Source organism: Battus philenor, unplaced genomic scaffold, assembly GCF_028537555.1.
Source record: "Battus philenor isolate CCGP_79_NKW_IND1 unplaced genomic scaffold, ilBatPhil1.0.hap1 SCAF_6, whole genome shotgun sequence".
In the NCBI taxonomy this organism is placed as follows: Eukaryota; Metazoa; Arthropoda; class Insecta; order Lepidoptera; family Papilionidae; genus Battus; species Battus philenor.
Window position 1 is genome coordinate 3,825,484 of NW_027181726.1, and position 18,439 is coordinate 3,843,922.

The 18,439-nt window shown below is 31.9% G+C and overlaps 1 protein-coding gene across 1 annotated transcript in view; it reads left to right on the forward strand.

The window, feature by feature from the left end:
* Positions 1 to 4,500: 4,500 nt before the first annotated feature.
* Positions 4,501 to 18,439, forward strand: part of LOC137930454 (integrin alpha-PS4-like) — a 95,156-nt gene continuing 81,217 nt past the window's right edge. The window contains exon 1 of the mRNA XM_068773707.1: positions 4,501 to 4,843. The gene's annotated coding sequence lies outside the window, so the exon portion shown is untranslated. The remainder of the gene's footprint in view (positions 4,844 to 18,439) is intronic.

Below are 18,439 nucleotides of genomic sequence, written 5' to 3' on the forward strand. Positions count from 1 at the left end.
ATTTGATAAGTTCGTTTACATGTGTATTTATTTCATTTTTAGTTGCAGTTTTTCTATTTGGTTTTGTTCCTTTTAATACCATTACTTACCATCCTGCGAGTAAACGATAGGAATGATAGGCGAAGGTTGTCGTCGCCCATCATTAAGGCGATGCTTTCCATATCTACTTTCAGTTTAGTCGACGTTTCCAGGGCACTGCGCATTCCTGCATGTGCGGGACAGTAGGCTAGTAGCAATATTATAGAGGCTTTAGTCGTTGCAAGTCTAACGTAACTCGTCCTTTCTATGGTAGAGTGCGCATAGCCATTTCCCTTGGTATGGCTTCCCATTAACTTGTGCTAGTTATACCTAAAAATGTTCCATAATGTTACTAAACATTTGCTCGTTTTATTTGTCTGTCTGACTTGGTCCATCTAAAGACCAAGTCCTTCTAAAGGCTGTCTGAAAGAAATCATCATTTTCGTTAAGTTCAATAGTCTCTACTTCATCTACAAAGCTATATACAAAGGAATTTTAAAAAAATATATTCGCATCTAACATATTTTAACAACGCATTTTAAAATGAAATGAAAAACTTGTGCACATTAAATCTCTTTGCTTTTTGTTTGTTGAATGTTTTGTCGCACTAATGAAAGGAACCAACACCCTATTAGCTTTGTACACGTAGAAATGTTGTGTAAAATGCACTAAGCTCAGGGAATTTTTCTGTTTTCATTTGGCATTAATTAAATTCAAAACAAAAATTTTTTAACTCCAATCAACGAATTGTTTTTGTCCTTTTATATCTGGTTGAAATGGTAGAGGCATTTTCAAACAAGAAAACTTTAACAAAGCGATATAATGCGCTCAGATTTTTACGGCGGCAGACTTTAGATGCAATGTACGTTAATAAGAAGTACATTGAAACCGTAAATCGATTTTAAAAAAATTTTAAAAGTTTATTACAATATCAACACTTTTAATGGTTTAAAGGATATTAGGTACGTATCGTATAATTTAGTACAAAATACAACACTAACGATGTTCGTACTTGGACTTTAAACTTTTTGATTTCGTAAAAGTAAGGTTATAAATTACGTTATAAATACACGAAAACCTATCATTTATTATTTTAAAAAAAGCTAATAAAAGAACCGGATAAAATATAGTAGTGTGCTTCATTTGTAACTATAATACTTTATAATACATCTAAAATAAGTAAGCAAGGATGAAGCGTTGAAAGCGTTTGATACATAAGCGATGTTACAGGAAAAGTTACTGCTGATAGCTTTTATTTTGTTGTCACACTAGTGGACGCGTTTTGTCGTCTCAAAACGGGAGCGCTGTGCGTTTTAATTATTTAATTGAAATATATTACAATTAGTTATTTTATGATAGTGGTAACCCAGCGATAGAAGACTATTACTTGCAATCGGAAATCGCGATTTTGATTCCCGGAATAAAATCTTATGTAATACAAGGTTTGTGCATTTATTATATAGGATTGCCACTGCTCACAAACAAGTTTCAAAATTATGAAGAGAAACATCGTCTGCGTACCATAATACCACACTGCGATTGCCAACCAGTCTGCTATTATGGTATATTCTCCTATAGATATCTTGAAATATATCAAAAATAATCTATAGCATATTGTGTTGACATATATATGCTTTTAAATAGTTAAACAAATTTTACTCTTATGAATTACGAATGAGAGTGCATTACGTTATACTTCTAGTAGTTATATTACATAGTTTGTATATGGAAAAAACGAAAGCGAGATGTTAAATGTATTTTCTGAGAAGTGGTCTTCAAACTTCTGCACCGGGGGAGACGAATTTGAAGACGCTTAAGCTATTTCTGATCCATTGAAATGTAATAGAACTTTTTAAGCCCGGAAGCGTAGGGAATACAAAATTTTACCGAGGTTTATTTCTAAGTTCATCTTTTTTATCCAAAATAATAACAACATTCACGACACTTAAGATTCAAAGGCATTTTCATGTAGCAATAACCATTATTATTTAAATTTTAAGATTTTAAGAACTAATTTGTACAATAATAATCACGATATATAATCTAATCGATAAAACATTTTACACTTCCATTTTTTCGTGAATTTAATTATTTTTTCTGTTTTATCTGAATTTATACCTTTAGTAACAATGAATGAAACTTATTCGTATTCTCGAATATTTTCAATTTATCAGACATCAGTCTAATCAAGTATCTATTGTAATCAGTGTCTATTGAAAGGGTAACTTTTCGCCTTTATTTTGTTTATTTATTTGAATCTCTTCTATTGTCTTATGTCTGCAAAACTCTCGTAGATTTTGCTTGGGACGGCTGATGAACCCGTTTACTTCTACAATTAATTCTCTTTGTAACTGGGTGGATATATAACAGTTAACAACTGCGAACAATATGCCCTCAATTACGATAACAAAGAATGAGTGAATGTTCGACGGAAGCGACCATTACGCGTAATTGGATACCGAATGCGCATTGTTGACCACTATGACTGCAATCCGCATTCATTTTAATAATGAGCAGTGAATGCAAACTATATGCTGGCACCAAAGCCAAAATCGTCACCGAATTTTAATGTCTTATTATTGAGATTTTTAGACATACTTATATGTCCGTTATAAGTTTAAAAAGGTACGCTAATTTTGTTTTTCTTTTATTATTATTATTTATCTTATTTAAATAAGCTCCATCAAATATTATTATTATAAAAACTCTAATTCACATCACAGTAAATACTTTTATTCCACTTTTAATACTCTTATAGGCCAACTAGCATAATTTCCACTAGACAACTTATCACTTCGATGGTTATCAAACGAGTAACTGAGCTCCCGACTCAATAATCAAAACGCTGTCTCAAGCCCACCACTCTCAATACTTTTACCGGAAGTTGTCACAAAAGAGTGACGGGGTCGAGTAGTGTTGCCATTTAAGAAAAATAAAACTACCTTTTATAAAAATTATTACAGTCGGCCCTCCTACGAAATGTGTATCCTCCTGGCAAACTAAAAACATCAGGAACTCTGTCGATAAATTACTAACTTCATTTACTCATTATTATTTTAAAGCCAATAAATTAAAATTTAATTTAATTTTGCAATTTGTGAAGAAATATGTGGGTGTGTGCATGCATATAACAGAGAAAGTGCATCTCGACAGAAAAGCGGTCATATGTTCCCTATAGAAAAGATATGTATACCGTTTCATACTATACATATCGATCATTAGGGGCCTTTCGTTAGGATCAAGAATGGTGACACCAACATTCTAACAATTGTAGATGGTTTCACAAAATACGCATTTATGCGGGCAGTCTAAAATACGAAAACAAAGACTAAATTAAAGGTTCTTAAAAATATATTTTTGAAATTTGGGTTGCCAGCAAGAATGGTGTCAAATCGTGGTACTTCTTTTACATCGTCAGCTTTTAAAGATGTTTGCGAGGAACATGGCATTAAGCACTTGTTGAACGCGATTGCTTATCCCAGAACCAATGGTCAAGTTGAGAGATATAATCAAGTTATAATCAATTTTTAGCTGCTCAAAAATTTAAGGGTAATGAACGTGACTGGGAAAAGCAACTGGGTAAAATTCAGTGTAGTAAAATTCAAAACCACTAAAAAGCTTAAGCGTTATTTGGAATTAGAATACGCGATGATCTTGCGAACAAAATGGGAATTAAAAGCACACAAGATGATGTGGAATATGTAAGAAGTATTATCAGTACAGATATAGGAAAGGACCTGAATATTCAAAAACGTAGACATGACGCTAATCGGATTCTGGCAGCTAAATAAGAAGTTGGTGATCTAGTTAAGATTTTAGGAAATAATTACGGCAATGGTGGAAAAAGTACTAAACTCCTATCTAAATTTATCGGCCCCCTTAAGATTTTTCAAACATTAGAAAATGATCTTATCAAATAACGGATATTTTGGGTTTTCCTGAAAGAGGTAAGCCTTATGAATCTGTAACAGCTTTTGATACAATTCGACCCTGGATTAATGTAAAAGCTCTAGAAGTACATGATAGTCGAACAAGTGGTTCATCTTCTTGTAGCGATAAAGGTGAGTACTACTAGACAGAAACTTTGCCAGTTGTTACGGATTGACATTCAATATTGAGTACTAGACATAGAAAATTGAAGTAGGCCAACATATAAAATTATTGTTATTTATTATTTTTAATCGAAAGATAAGATACAATCAAATATTAAATGTAAATAAATAAAATTTGAAATTACCTTATAATAATTCTGTTTTTTTTTTTTCGTGTTACATTTTTTGTGTTGATTGACATATGTCGGAGTTGAGGAGCACCGAGCGTAACGAAACCTCTGAGGCGAGGTCGTCTATGTTCAGGTGTAATTTGCGTGCGTGCGCGCGATTGCGGGGTAGTCTTAGAAAAGATTATGTCCCCCACTAGTTTAATTGCTTATAAAAGGTAGTCGTCAGTACCGCGCGCACGGTTGTAAATGTGCAGCGAAGCTTGCAGTGCTATAGTGTTACAGTGTTATTGTTCAGAGTCCATTGAGACCACACTTTTTATTAAGGTAAAGTGTTTTTCGTTAATGTGACCGTGTTTAGCGAGTCTGTGATACTAACAAATAGAACCAAATCTATTGATGCCGCTTAAAAAGAGACTTGATTGGCTCTGTTATCTCCGCAATCATTAAACTGTCATTCATCAGCATTATACGCGATTTTCGTACGTAATTGATCCGTGACAACTTGTGTTTAATTCAACAACCTACCCTCGAGTAGAATTATGTGTACGGAAAAGGAATGACCAGGAGGATGTTTCTCACTCTTAATCCAGCACATATTTTAAGGTTTTGTGTAATACATGTTATTGTTTAATCTTGAAACATAATATTTATTTGAATTCAAAATAATTAAGTTTGTGTTATTCAGTATACTTATGAGAAAATTAACACTTACAATGTTTCTAACTCGTATATTCGTAAATATAATAATGTATGCATACCTAAATGCATGGGTACAGAATACTGTATAATTTAACAGACACATAAAATTTAAACGTTACTCCTTAACCGCGATTTTTAAACGTTTTGTTTCATCTGGAAAAATACCTTATTTCACTAGATTAACGTTTAGAAGCCGCCAGGCAGTGCAACGACGGCAGTTATTAAACGCGAGCGCTATATTGACGCGTTTTTTTAACATTTTGTTTCATGTAGAAAAATATCTTATTTCACTAGATTAACGTTTAGAAGCGGCCAGGCAGTGCAATGACGGCAGTTATTAAACGCGAGCGCCCCATTGACGCGTTTCTTTAACATTTCGTTTCATCTGGAAAAATACCTTATTTCACTAGATTAACGTTAAGAAGCGGCCAGGCAGTGCAATGACGGCAGTTATTAAACGCGAGCGCTATATTGGCGCGTTTTTTAAACATTTTGTTTTAACCAGAAAAATGGCTTTTTTCATGAGAAGAAAGTACGGAAGCGGCCAGCCAGTGCAGGGGAGGCAGTTATTAAACGCGAGCGCTATATTGGCGCGTTTTTTAAACATTTTGTTTCATGTGGAAAAATACCTTATTTCACTAGGTTAACGTTTAGAAGCGGCCAGGCAGTGCAAAGAAATTCATTTATAATGAGATGTTTAGCCAGAGGTGTTATTATGGCACAAAAGTCACTTTTTGTTCTTCCATAAATTCGAGTAGTTTGGATCCCTGGTGAACTGCTTCCAAAATAACCGGATGCTGATAATTAACCTTAAATAAAATAACAGTTAAAATAATACTAATATTAATTAGACTAATATATAAGATTGGGATTAATATATAGCTACTTCTGCCATGCAGTAGTAGTCGTGCAATGAAGTGCACCGCCCGCCAGCCGCTGATAAATGCGCATGCGACAAACAATACAAAACACAAAAACCACCATTAAGTCACTCGAAACGCGTTTCACCGCTCCACGGGGCATCCTCAGGATTAATGTTACACCGACCAGTACGAACACAGAATAATGTAATGCGAATTTCATGAAGTTATGTTAAATAATATTATTAATTACAACCCCTAATACCATAGTTAAAAATCTTTACACGTTAATGCAAAAGAAAAAAATAAATAAAAGAAACTAGGCTTATTTTCATAGTTTTCTTTAAACAATAATCATCGGATATCAGATTTCGATAGAAAGAGGAGTTGATACCTGCCTTCATTTTAATTAAATTTGTCTTTGGACGTCTCAACAAAATAAAATTCGTAAATATTTCTGTCTGTATAAACGGCTATTAAATTCAATTTGAGCGTTTTACAAAATATATAAGAATTAATAAGATATTGTGGAGGCTTTACGAGCGCAGCAAAAGACATTCACCCAAAATATGAATAGACAACCTTGTTAAAATTGTCTCGTAACGTTTGATACAAGTCTTACTGGAAATTTCCGTATCATTCCAGCAAGATCTCTCAATAGGGGCCTATTGGGCGGGTATGTCTACCAGTGAACATCCTACGGCTGAAATGATGATGATAAAGTTTTATTAATTAATTAATTACTATCAAAAATGATCACTTAATCGGTCTATGTAAGTATGATATTAGAAATAAAAATCAAGTTTTTTTAGGTAAAGAATATTATATAAAATAAAAAGACTTAAGCGTATTAAATTGCTGTGGAGAGAAACTAAATTGTAAAAATAAACCGAAGTCCCATCGACTTCCAGCCACCACTCCAATTTAGCTTTATATGGGCTTCGGTCCGTGAAACCTTAATAAAAATACTCCGTTCCTTCTGAATGAAATTAAAACAAAGCTTTAAGAGTGAACCGTTCGCTGCTATTTTTAAAGGCCACTGAATAACCCGATCCAGACCTCTGCACCTTTTTTAAATTCTCTTAATTTCGGAAGTCTTATTTTTTAAATCGTCTTTAAACATATTATTTAATCATTTTGTTATGTTAAATGTAGGTACTAAATATAAATTAAAAATAAATGTCAAGGAAATAATAATTGACCACGTTAAATAAACAAAGAAAACATTTTACAGTAATTAATGTTAAACTAAGTTTCCTGTTCACGGAACAACACTAAATTGTTGACATTTGAAATATATACATGTTGGAATAATAGCCCTAGAATAGTACCCCGGTATATATAGACAATCATTTATATACGAATATTCTCACTTCCAATTTCTCGTAGAGAAATCAACAAAGGACATAGTCCTTCAAGTTGATCCATACAAGCTTTGATCCATAACAAACAACTTGTCAACAATTAACAAGCAGAAGGAATTTGTACAATTTTTTTCGCTGAAACGTACTACATCTAAGCAAAATTATATTTTAGGTTATAATAAAATAACACGTATTTAACTTGTTAACTAGAATAATTTAAATACTTAATTGAAACAGTTCATTTTATTCCAAGGTAAATCTTCATTAAAAGGTACAGTTTAGTATAATTTAATCAAAAGCTGAAACAAAATTCTTGTACAATATAAATTTTCTGAACTACGTATCCAATTATTAGCATCGTTTATTACTCCCTTTTTTTTAAATGAATAAAATACAGTTAATATTGAGAACAAAAAGGACATTTTTTTTATTCAAATTCGATGCTCTTTTTTGCATGAGAAGACACATCAAAATTCTTTAAAAATGAGGGATCATGGTCATCTTTTTTACAGCTCTTTGTTGTCACAGAACTTTTGCTTAGTTTTCAGTAAATATAAACCCTTCCAATCAATTATCTAAATAAATAATTACTTACTACATTACCCTTCATATACTCCTATCATAAGACATTTTAAAGAGAGGTTTTGCGTCTCTACACGGGCTCTGTTTGTCATTGACCGGGTTTTTAAAGGTTTTCCTCACCGTTGAAACTAAATCTTAACGGCGTTTGAAAATATTTTCTATTACAATTTATGATACGAAAATCATTTCGATTTTTTAGACCCAAGGTGTTTTGTTAAATCTATTATTATATAAGATATTACATCTCCAGGTATTTCGTGTGCTAGTATTATAGTAGTATTATAAATAGGAACATAACTAGCCTCTTAATCCCTAAAGGCTAAAAAAAGTAACTTCAGTGGTATCCAACTTTTAATTTATAATCTTAAGTTTTACAGCCGATGTCTATGTCATGGCACAATGAGACAGAAGGTTCAGAAGTTCGTACGTGTCCAATGTGTAAGTTATAATGTACACTGTTCTTATCATGTCAGCTGACAGACGTTCAACGCAGGGCATAAGGCTTTACCACGGATCGCCACGATGACGGATCTTAAGTTGACTACATCCAGCGACTCCACTTAGTGTGGGGGGAGGGAGGCTCGTGGTCGCCACTCTAGAACCTTTCTTCTCCAACAGGCGTACGTTACACTAGCAATATCACCTGCCACTCAGACAAGCAATTCTTTAAACCTACGTTGGTAATCTTGGTTCTGCTCTGTACTCGGCATTAATTACGCTATATAACAATGGAAAAAAATATTTCGACACTTTTTAAAATAAAAGAAAAAAAATTGAGATGTATAACTTTTACTTTTCCCTTTTGCCCCTCTGGTTACTAAAAAAATAATTTTGCTATGTTAGTAAGTTGATTAACATAAACCTCGAACGGAATATTGATAATTATGCCAAACTAAAATATAGGAAAAGAAGAAAAGTAAAAAATATATATACTTAATTAAGTACTTATAAGAAACTTTACATGCGAATGTTTCATGTGAGAAACTTAAATGTCTACATAAATTCATATCGCTAAGGAAGAAATAAATAATATAATATATAAATTCCACAGATGTTGCTTTTCTTGTTTTCTTGATAAACTCACTTGGTAGACGTTGTTAGATAGCAGCGGTTTTTGGGTCCGTAGAGATACCGTCGTTCGCCAGAACACATTAATATATAATAACATAAATAGAAATTTCATTAACAATATAAACAATGCTACAGTTAACTTGAAACGGCAATTTGAAGTTCCTCGAATTACTTCGAAAGTCATTATGACATTATTGCCACAATTGTTGAACGTAGTTTAATGTTGTTGTAAAACTGTGTAAATATTGAGTTTCTATTAAAATAGTGCGAAAGGTAATATATACAATCAAACTAGAATAACATGGTCGTCGGAGAAAGCTAGATGAAGGCAGATTCTTCGGATCCTATTTGAAATCTATAGCAAGGCCTATGTTGCGAATGCCTGCAACGATGACTATTAGTTTAAAAAAAACTGTTTTTAAAAAGATGCTTATCTCTCTCTATTTTTTCGTACCCTGGGATCTACGATTATATACTCACGCTATGTGTAGTTAATAGAAACCTATTTTACGTATGTGTTACTTGACTTGTTTGATTGATTCTTGTTAAAAAAACACATCTGGACGAAAATCGGAAAGCTAACGTAGTATCTAAATAAAAATACGCTTTCTTTGCTATAGTAGCATTTACAAAAATATTCTTAACAAGAACTTACATATTTTTTTTTTTATTTATTAATCTTTGTTTTAGCCGATGGATGCCCTCTATAAGGTGAAAGCTTCCCCCAAAGATCTCTATGACGACCTTTACTATGTTTCCGGTTCACCTGGTGGTCGCACACGAGAACCTTTGGTCCACAACAGCCTTTGGTCGCACGAGGGATTTTCCTCGCCCACTGTCATTTCAAACGAACAATCTTTAGAGCTACGTTTGCATAATTTCGAAAAGGTTTTAAACTTTTTCTTTAGTAGTTATCTTTCTCAGACTTTGTGCATTCCTTGTATAGAATTGCCACTGCCCACAAACGAGTTTCCACAGAATGGACAGCAGTGTCCTCTGCGTACCATAATACGTACGTACCATAAAAAAAATAAACCACATTGCGATCGCCAACCCGCTTGCCAAGCGTGGTGATTATGGCATATTCCCACATAGATGTGTTTGTGCCTTTACTATGCCTTGCAGTAGGCGTCTTTGGGCTGGAACGACGATGATAAAACATGGTAGGAGATAGGGCAAGAAATTTACCTAGATAAAGTCCACGTTAAAGGAGAATAAATCAAACCCCCCACAACTCCTAAAACTGTTTTGATATAGACTTCTCACTGGGCGTATATATCGAAGCCTCAAACGTGGCGTGGTTTAAATAACAGTGCTTTACGAATGAGGTTCTCACAGTTTTGACAGTATATTTCAAAAGATCTCATGAATATTTTAAAACAAGGGATTAGGGCGTACGTTATATAATTCATACGTCATAATTTTATGTTAAATAATAAGTATGCAGTCACTCTTATATTATTTAGTCGCGTATCAAAACTGACTATCTGCGGTTTTAATTTTTGATAAAAAATGTAAAAGGAAACTAGGAAAACCAACCTAACAATTAAAAGCATTCCACGGAGGCAAAAACTTTAGCAAGTTCGAAAGAGATTAAACCGAACTTATCCGTTTGTATAAAACTAACCCATTCCGAGCACATTTCGCAAGAGCGTTGAGCCAATTTTTTTTTAAAGTTCATTACTAATTACTCTTGTTATCTATTTAAAAAAAACGTGTTTATAATTCTGGCAGTCATTTCCAATATGACGATATAATAAGTTCTAATAATTCGATTAACTATGGTAATTTATGAAAAATAATGTTACACTGAAAATTGGTTTTCTTGCTTTATGAAATAGTTTACGTAGTTTTTATTAAAAACCTGTCTAAAAAAAGTTTATATTTCTTCTCAAATTTAAACGACGTATATGATACGGCTTTTAGAAGATAAGTCTGTAAACACGGTGATTGCTTATACCTGTAATATATGTTATACTTATAATTAATATATGTTATACTTATAAGCCAAATTCAAAAATCAACGGTTACAAAAATTAATAAATAACGTAATGATAACATAACAATAAACAGCGTGTTCGAAAAATAAAACTGATTTTGGTAGTACAAGTCTCTACTCGACTTCATCGAGTCAAATCTTTCAATGCAATACATACACGGCATACATGCATACATGACTTTATGGTAGAGAGCATACATTGAGAAGGATGTAATACGTCTTTAGGCTATTTAAATGTTTATTATATGTGTAATTTTATTTATTAAAAAAAGTGATGATCCCGCTGAATTTCTTTTATCTCTTTTCTCAGGTCTGAGACATTTCATCTGAACAGGTAAACTCTACTTGACGTCAACAAGAGATATATAACACATTGTAATTTGAATAAAGAATTTTAGATTCCGAATTCGAATTTGACGAGATCCTCAATTGCACCCCTCGTAATTAACACAAGCTCTTTTAAAAAATTCAAGATACTGCAAGAGTTATTTTTTTTTTCAATATTTACATACGTAAATATTTTTAGGTAATTTATCGGTAATTATGAATTTCTCTTCATATTTACAGAATTAGATGTCTATATATATACCGCAAATTGTTAAGTTGTTTCAGCTCTCATGCAGCATTTTAACATACAAGGCACTGGCTTCCCCCAAAGATATCTATGGAGAATACATCATAATCGCTACTCTTGGAAAAAGTAAATATGTCATCTTCTGTCAAAAAATTGTTTTTAAAACAAACGCTTTGATTTCAAACAGCGTTTAATTATAATGAAGGTATATTATTATAATAATAGTGTTCGTTTCACTCCATAGACACCCGCTGCAAGGCATATACATACGCAAAAGATATTTTTGGGGGGCGGGATATATCATTATCACCAAGCATGGCAGGCGTACGTAGAGGACGCTGATGGCCATCCTCTGAAAACTTGTTTGTGAACATGGCTATCCTATATAATTAATGCACAAAGAGTGGATTATATAAGATTATCGCCCCGGAATCGAACCCGTAACCTAGACCGCAAGTCACAATCCCCAACCCCGGGGATTTAGTATCAATTTGTAAAAAAAAACTCGAGTTAAGGTTTTAAAAGTGAGCTACAGATATCAGAAAAATTAGTTCATTTTATAAAAAGCGTGTCCAAAAATATTTTGAGATACCCTGCAGTAGTTAAAACTGGGATCAATTTTACAGAAAGTATAGATTTTTCATACGACTTGGAAAATACCACCGTAACAGCAGAAATAATTGCTAATTTAACTTGAAGGTAATTTAATAAGTATTTATTTTTGTATAGCTAGTTCAATCTCATTTCCCAATGTAAAAGCGTGTTATTTTTACAGCTTGAGATTAATGCAAACAAACTCATTGCTTACCTTAGCATTGTATAGTTAGAATAGCTTGTTATATTCGCATAAAATATCAATTTAATTTCATTATGAATGACATAAAATATGCATAGCAACAGAGTTCGCGAATGTTATCCCGTAAAACATATTTCAGCTCCGCTCGTCAGCGCCGACACCCAACTTGATTAAATAGCTGTACACGAACACTTCCTTAAGGAAATAAAGTATGTCTTTGTCTTTGAGTCAGTATTACATTACGCCGGTTTGTTTTTCCCCATTGTGTCGTTCATCACGGTACGAAACAGCGGAGTACGCTTTGTGAGGGGAAACCGAAACCGAGTGTATACTCAAAGTACTTAGATTTATATTCGGGAAAAAATAAACAACGGATCAAAAAGGTTTTATTGTTGTATTCAAATTATAAAATTTACATAATAAATGTAAACTAACTTATCATTTCTGACTGCATAATGTAGGTTATCAATTTTAATAATCACATAGGCTTCAAGTTGTCAGTAGATATATAATTCAAATTCAATATCTGTAAAATCATCTAATTTCCTCAAGGAAGTAGGAGATCGTATCATATTTTTTAAAGCTATATGCTGGAACAACAATAGACAAGTAGCTGACCGAAGATTTCTATGACTCGTATCTTTTACACAGGAGAGTTTTAAATTGAAAATCTTATAATAATAATTATTTATAAGAATACTATTAAATTCCAAAGTACCATTTAATTAAATGTTTACTATCAGTTGTATAATGATATTACAATTTTATCGATTTGAAACAATATTGTAATATTAAGTTTTACTTATTTTAATTTCATAACTAATATCGCAGAAAGACAATTTGGTTATAAAATTGGTATATAATTGGTATAAAAGCTTCAAAGTGTGAATGTATTTTTTGGCAGCAAAAAGGTTTAATGATTTTACAACTACTTTCAATCATTCTGTAAAATTTAATCACTGAAATATGAAACATCAATTTATTGTATTTTTTTTTTAATTTAACAGGCCAGTAACTTCTGACTGTACAAAGTCTGCAAAGACAATTATTAAACAATAATGAACATTAATATGCAGTGATTCCAATTTTGAAAACGCTTGTCTTGATATATGCTATATTATCATCATGTTATTTACATATTTTTATATCTGTAACCATTGTTTTTTGCATAGGATATACCATATATTTACATCAAATGAGTTATACATTCACCCCGATTAAAACTATTACACCTATTTATTATCACCCTACGTATGTACGATGCATAGTACACAAATAAAACCATACAGCAAATAGGATGAAGCTGTTACAGTAGATAATGAGGAAAGATTATACTGAATCATCCCTGAGTTGCGGAATTGTTGGGTTGAAAATTGTTTCTGCCTCTTAGCGATAAGTGGCTTACATTTACATAATAATAAACACTCTCGGAAACATTAAGCGTGATTAAAAAGGAAATGTCAAAGGTCGTTTGTAAGTATTTTGGCAGAGGTTCGTAGTACGTATTTTTTATAATATTCATGCATGATTTTCTGACTGTACATTTAACTTTATACTTTTCTGTAGTCAAAGATTATTTCTTTGAGTGGTTGATATTGTTTTTAACATACATTTTATTTAAAATAGTTTCGGTTTAAAGCCACTTGTATTAGGGGGACTGGATAGAAATGTCGCTTTCTTAAGTTTAATTCATACGAATACATTTTTATCTATTTTTATTTCTCATGAACAATATATTATCCTTCGTTATGAACAACCTTTTGCCATCTAGAATACAAAATTTCTATGCCCCAGCGGTAAATCAATCGATGTTTTTGGAAAAAAAAAAATGTCGATATTATTCTCTGATTCCCCTATTATATGTTTTATTACGTAACAAATAAATTTCAAAGCCTCATTCTCTAACTTGTAATATTTTTATTTATTTATTTCCTGCGTATTATCAAACTTCATAATAACTTGCTAAAATATGAGCCTAGTACGCCATATCGTTAAGTCCAGGATGACTTGGGCATCACTTATTTTACTATAACACTTATTAAAACATTAATTTCATCACTATAACAATGATTAGCACACATGCGCACAGACAGTCACTGCAAGATGGCCTTCCCCAAAGACATTTATGAAGAGGTACACCGTAATAGCCATGCTTGGGGTGCGGGCTAACAATCAGAGGTATTATGGTACGCAGGGAAAGTTGCTATCCATCCTCTAAAAACTTGTTTGCGAGCACTGGCAATTCTATGTACTTAATGTACAAAGTGTGAATTATATAAGATTATATGCGCTAACTATTACAAAAATCATGTTTGAAGTTTGTAATAATCACCAAAATTACTTCAGTTAAACTGTTTCCAACATGTATATCAATGATGTACATTTTAAATCTTAAAAAGAAATTATGTAAGTAAATTTTTGTTGTTTTCAAAATTATAATTGTTGATAAAATATAACCGTATACGGTTTGTAATGTTTTTCATTGACTCGGCTGCGCATTCACCTAGGGACGTAGGCAACATGCTAGGTAAACGTGTTTGGTTACATTTATTTTTTCCCTTTCCGTCTATCAAATAAAATATCGGATATTTGACTAAGCCGAAAGCATGATTTCTCTGAGGGATTGCCAACGGTAGTGAATATTGAAACGAAGATTTTTTTTTTTCAAAATATTCGAAACCGTAACGTACGGTAAAAATAATATTCAAATTTTGTCTACGGAAAATGCTTCATACGTTGAAAATTTTTAAAAAATATTTAAAGAAATTGTTCTCTTTTTAAAATATATTTTATCGCAATTACGAGACAGTCTATTCAGATAATTGCGATTGACGTTCAATTTATAAAAATTAATGAAGTTAAATTGTTGATGTCATGCGTCAAAAGAACATTCAATACCACAGAGCACAGTGCGGCTCCAGAGCGCAATCTACATATTTTTGAAAGTAATAATTTAAAAAAAAAAAATACGAAGAGAGAAGACCTATCAATTAATTTCAACTGCCCCTAATAAAACTCTGCATATTGAAACATCAAATATTCTTTACCAAAATTAACATTTATAATAATAGTAAAATATAGATTATATTATTGCGCGTCATATATAAATTTAACTGTTGTCGCAATACTATCTCAAGAGTATAACCATGAGAGATTGAATAATAATTTAAAGGTACAAAACCGTGGTCTCTCACTACAGGCCACGTTGGTAAGCTCCGAGTTGCTGAAGGAGTGGAGAGGGCTATATTCGAGATTCTGTAACAGATTTGACTTAGCCAAATGGATAGGATATATATTTTAATATTGATTTTACGATTTAGAAATTTTTTCTTTTCCATTACACTTTATTCGTTTATTCATATCACAGACAAAATATTTAATTTTTATTACGCTTTCAGTTCATATCTCTCTTTGATTGCAACCGATGTATAAATTGTATGAATTTTACAACAGTTACGTTAATTTTTTTTTGAAAAATAACGTCAAAATGTTGCCGGCATATCTTAAGCACCAATATCTCCTGGATTACGACCTACGGATGAGAGTAAGTTTTTAATCAGTTAATTAATTACTCTAATTTCATTTCTGACTTTAATGACATTTTAGATTTCTTTAAAGTATCAAGACATAATCTGTTCATAATAGTGCGAATTTACATAGAGTTTTGTAATATACATAAAAGTCTGCGATCATTATTAATACACGAGACGATATGTATCATTTAACCAATTATATCTCAATTTTTATATATATATATATATACACATATACATATAAACCACTGCTCATTTTATTATTTCTCTCACTAAAAATTATAAATTATATATACTTTACATTAAAAAAACGTTATACGATGTACTTATTTCTAGAACCGAATACTAAATTTAAAATAAAGAGTAAGAACCATTTATTTAACAAAATAAATATTAAATTAAATTATATGTCAAATTATATCATTGAATATATAATATTAAAGATATTTATTTCTTGGCATATTATTGTAAACTTTACACAAACGCCACAACAGCGTGCGGCGAAAATAATTGGTTCGCCGTGTTGGAAAGTTGAATGTCACTCCGTTATGCAGACGGCTTTTATAACGAAGCACATCTTTAACACTTTTTTATTAATTTTATATTCATGTATAAAATTAACTTTTACTAACGAATCCTTTACAAATGAGTTTTAGTTATTTCTCAAGTTATATAGGCGTTATCTATTTCACATCTAAGTACAGAGGTTAGATAATAACAGGTTGTTAATATCCGCAAATTCACCGCTAATTTTATTAATAGGCAGTAAATAGGTAATGATGCGTTTACATGAGGGTAAAATATAAGGATACATCTTTCGTTTGCACGGTCGAAATCGTTCTCATTCTCTTATTTTAACTGTTTCTATTTATCTTTGGTTCGGCTAATTTCAATTTAACCTTTGATTTGGCATCTTCTTACATTGAATCCTGTTTAATTTGTCACATAATTGGATTCTCGTACATACACGTATAGCATATGATACGATACACGTATAGCATATATTTGGAAATACACAAATTATAATTTTACTAATGATTAAAAACTAAAACCAAATAAAAGTATACTTTAAATGATCCACACTTTAAAAAAATAACCGCATTTAAATAACTATTTACTGTTGACGGCCACAACAATCACCTATCTTTTACTTTCTTATAAAATAGCGGTTGTTTCAATATAAAAGTATTAAATTATATATTCGACAAATGTAATTTTAATATTAAATTGTTTACGTATTAAATTAAATTAATAAATATTAAACATATAAAATAAAATAAAAAAATAATCAAAATAATATCTATAAATTAATACGTAATATTAAATTGTTTTAATATTAAACAATTTTTTTACATACACAACAAACGTAATTATAACATCAATTCGTTATTTTAAAACTTATGAGATTCTCGTTTGGTACAGAATTCACCGGAAAAGTTATATTATGTAAAACTTCTAACTGTATTTTCGTTTTTGTTAGTTTCAGTTATGAAGTATATTTATTTATAACAAAAATGAACTAACTACTGTAATAGTAGCGTTTCTCTCTGTCTTTCACATCCAAGAATTTAACAAAAAAGTGACAAACATTTATCATCAAAATGCGACACAACTTCACGCTACATACAAAGTTCATTTTAAAATGCAGAATTTTTTTTAGGGTTTAATTAAAAATATCGCCTGTTCCCGACTCACAAGCTCGCTTATAATCGGACGAGTGAGTCCAATGGAGAAAAACTAATTTAACTTGTTGTTTGAAACTGGCAAGTCTACTCGCATTTTCCGCCACGACGACACAATTCTAATTTAATAATTAACTTCAATTATAAAGTAAAGTTAACGTAAATTTAAATTCAATTATAATTTTTCTGATCACTCTTGAAATTAAATATTTCTTGCGGAAAACAGAAATTACTGTTGTTTCAATGTTATTGATGGAAAACTTTGGTAGGTGATTTGGTAAACTAATAAATTATCACCATTATTTTAGCAACAGGAAGTGGAAGAAATTTCTACAAATTTCCAATAGGACTAGTGGGAACCGACTACATCCAGCATCTTCAAATGATCAGAGTTAATTTTTATTTGTTTAATAACTAATAAGTTGCATAGTTAGATGATAAAGAACAAGGAATAAAGTTCTCAATTTAACTTTTTAATTTAGTATTTAGCACAATACAGATAGGTAGAGAAAGAAACTAATTTTAGCCAAAGAGAAAAACATTAAACCCGAAATATGATTTTACGGCAAAGCGAAAGAATACGAGTATAATGCGAAACTTATAACATTGCAAATGAGTTTGCGAAAATCGCAGTAGCATAAATAGCAATGCCGAGCGGCGACCGGCGCGAAGATATCCGAAGTTGACCAATGCGCCATCACAGGCAATAAACGCTCGCGTAATGTAGGTGTGGATCTTTGCATAACTAAAGATCTGCGTCCTTTTAGGTCGCCACAGCCTTAAAGAGTGCGCTACGCAAGTAATCCTTCGCTATGCTTATCATATATGGTCTCCAGTCCAAAACTTTAAAGTCCCTCGGACTCGTGCACTATGAGTCTTGCTCACCGCCATTTCAACTTGCCAATCCGCTGGATTATCTCCGCTACTTACGTTCTTTTCATTCCCGATTTACTCTTGTTGAGAAATCCCGAGCATAACCAAGGCAGGCAATGATCGTTGTTCGTTGAGCGACTGTATCGGATCTCATTGCTTGCCAATG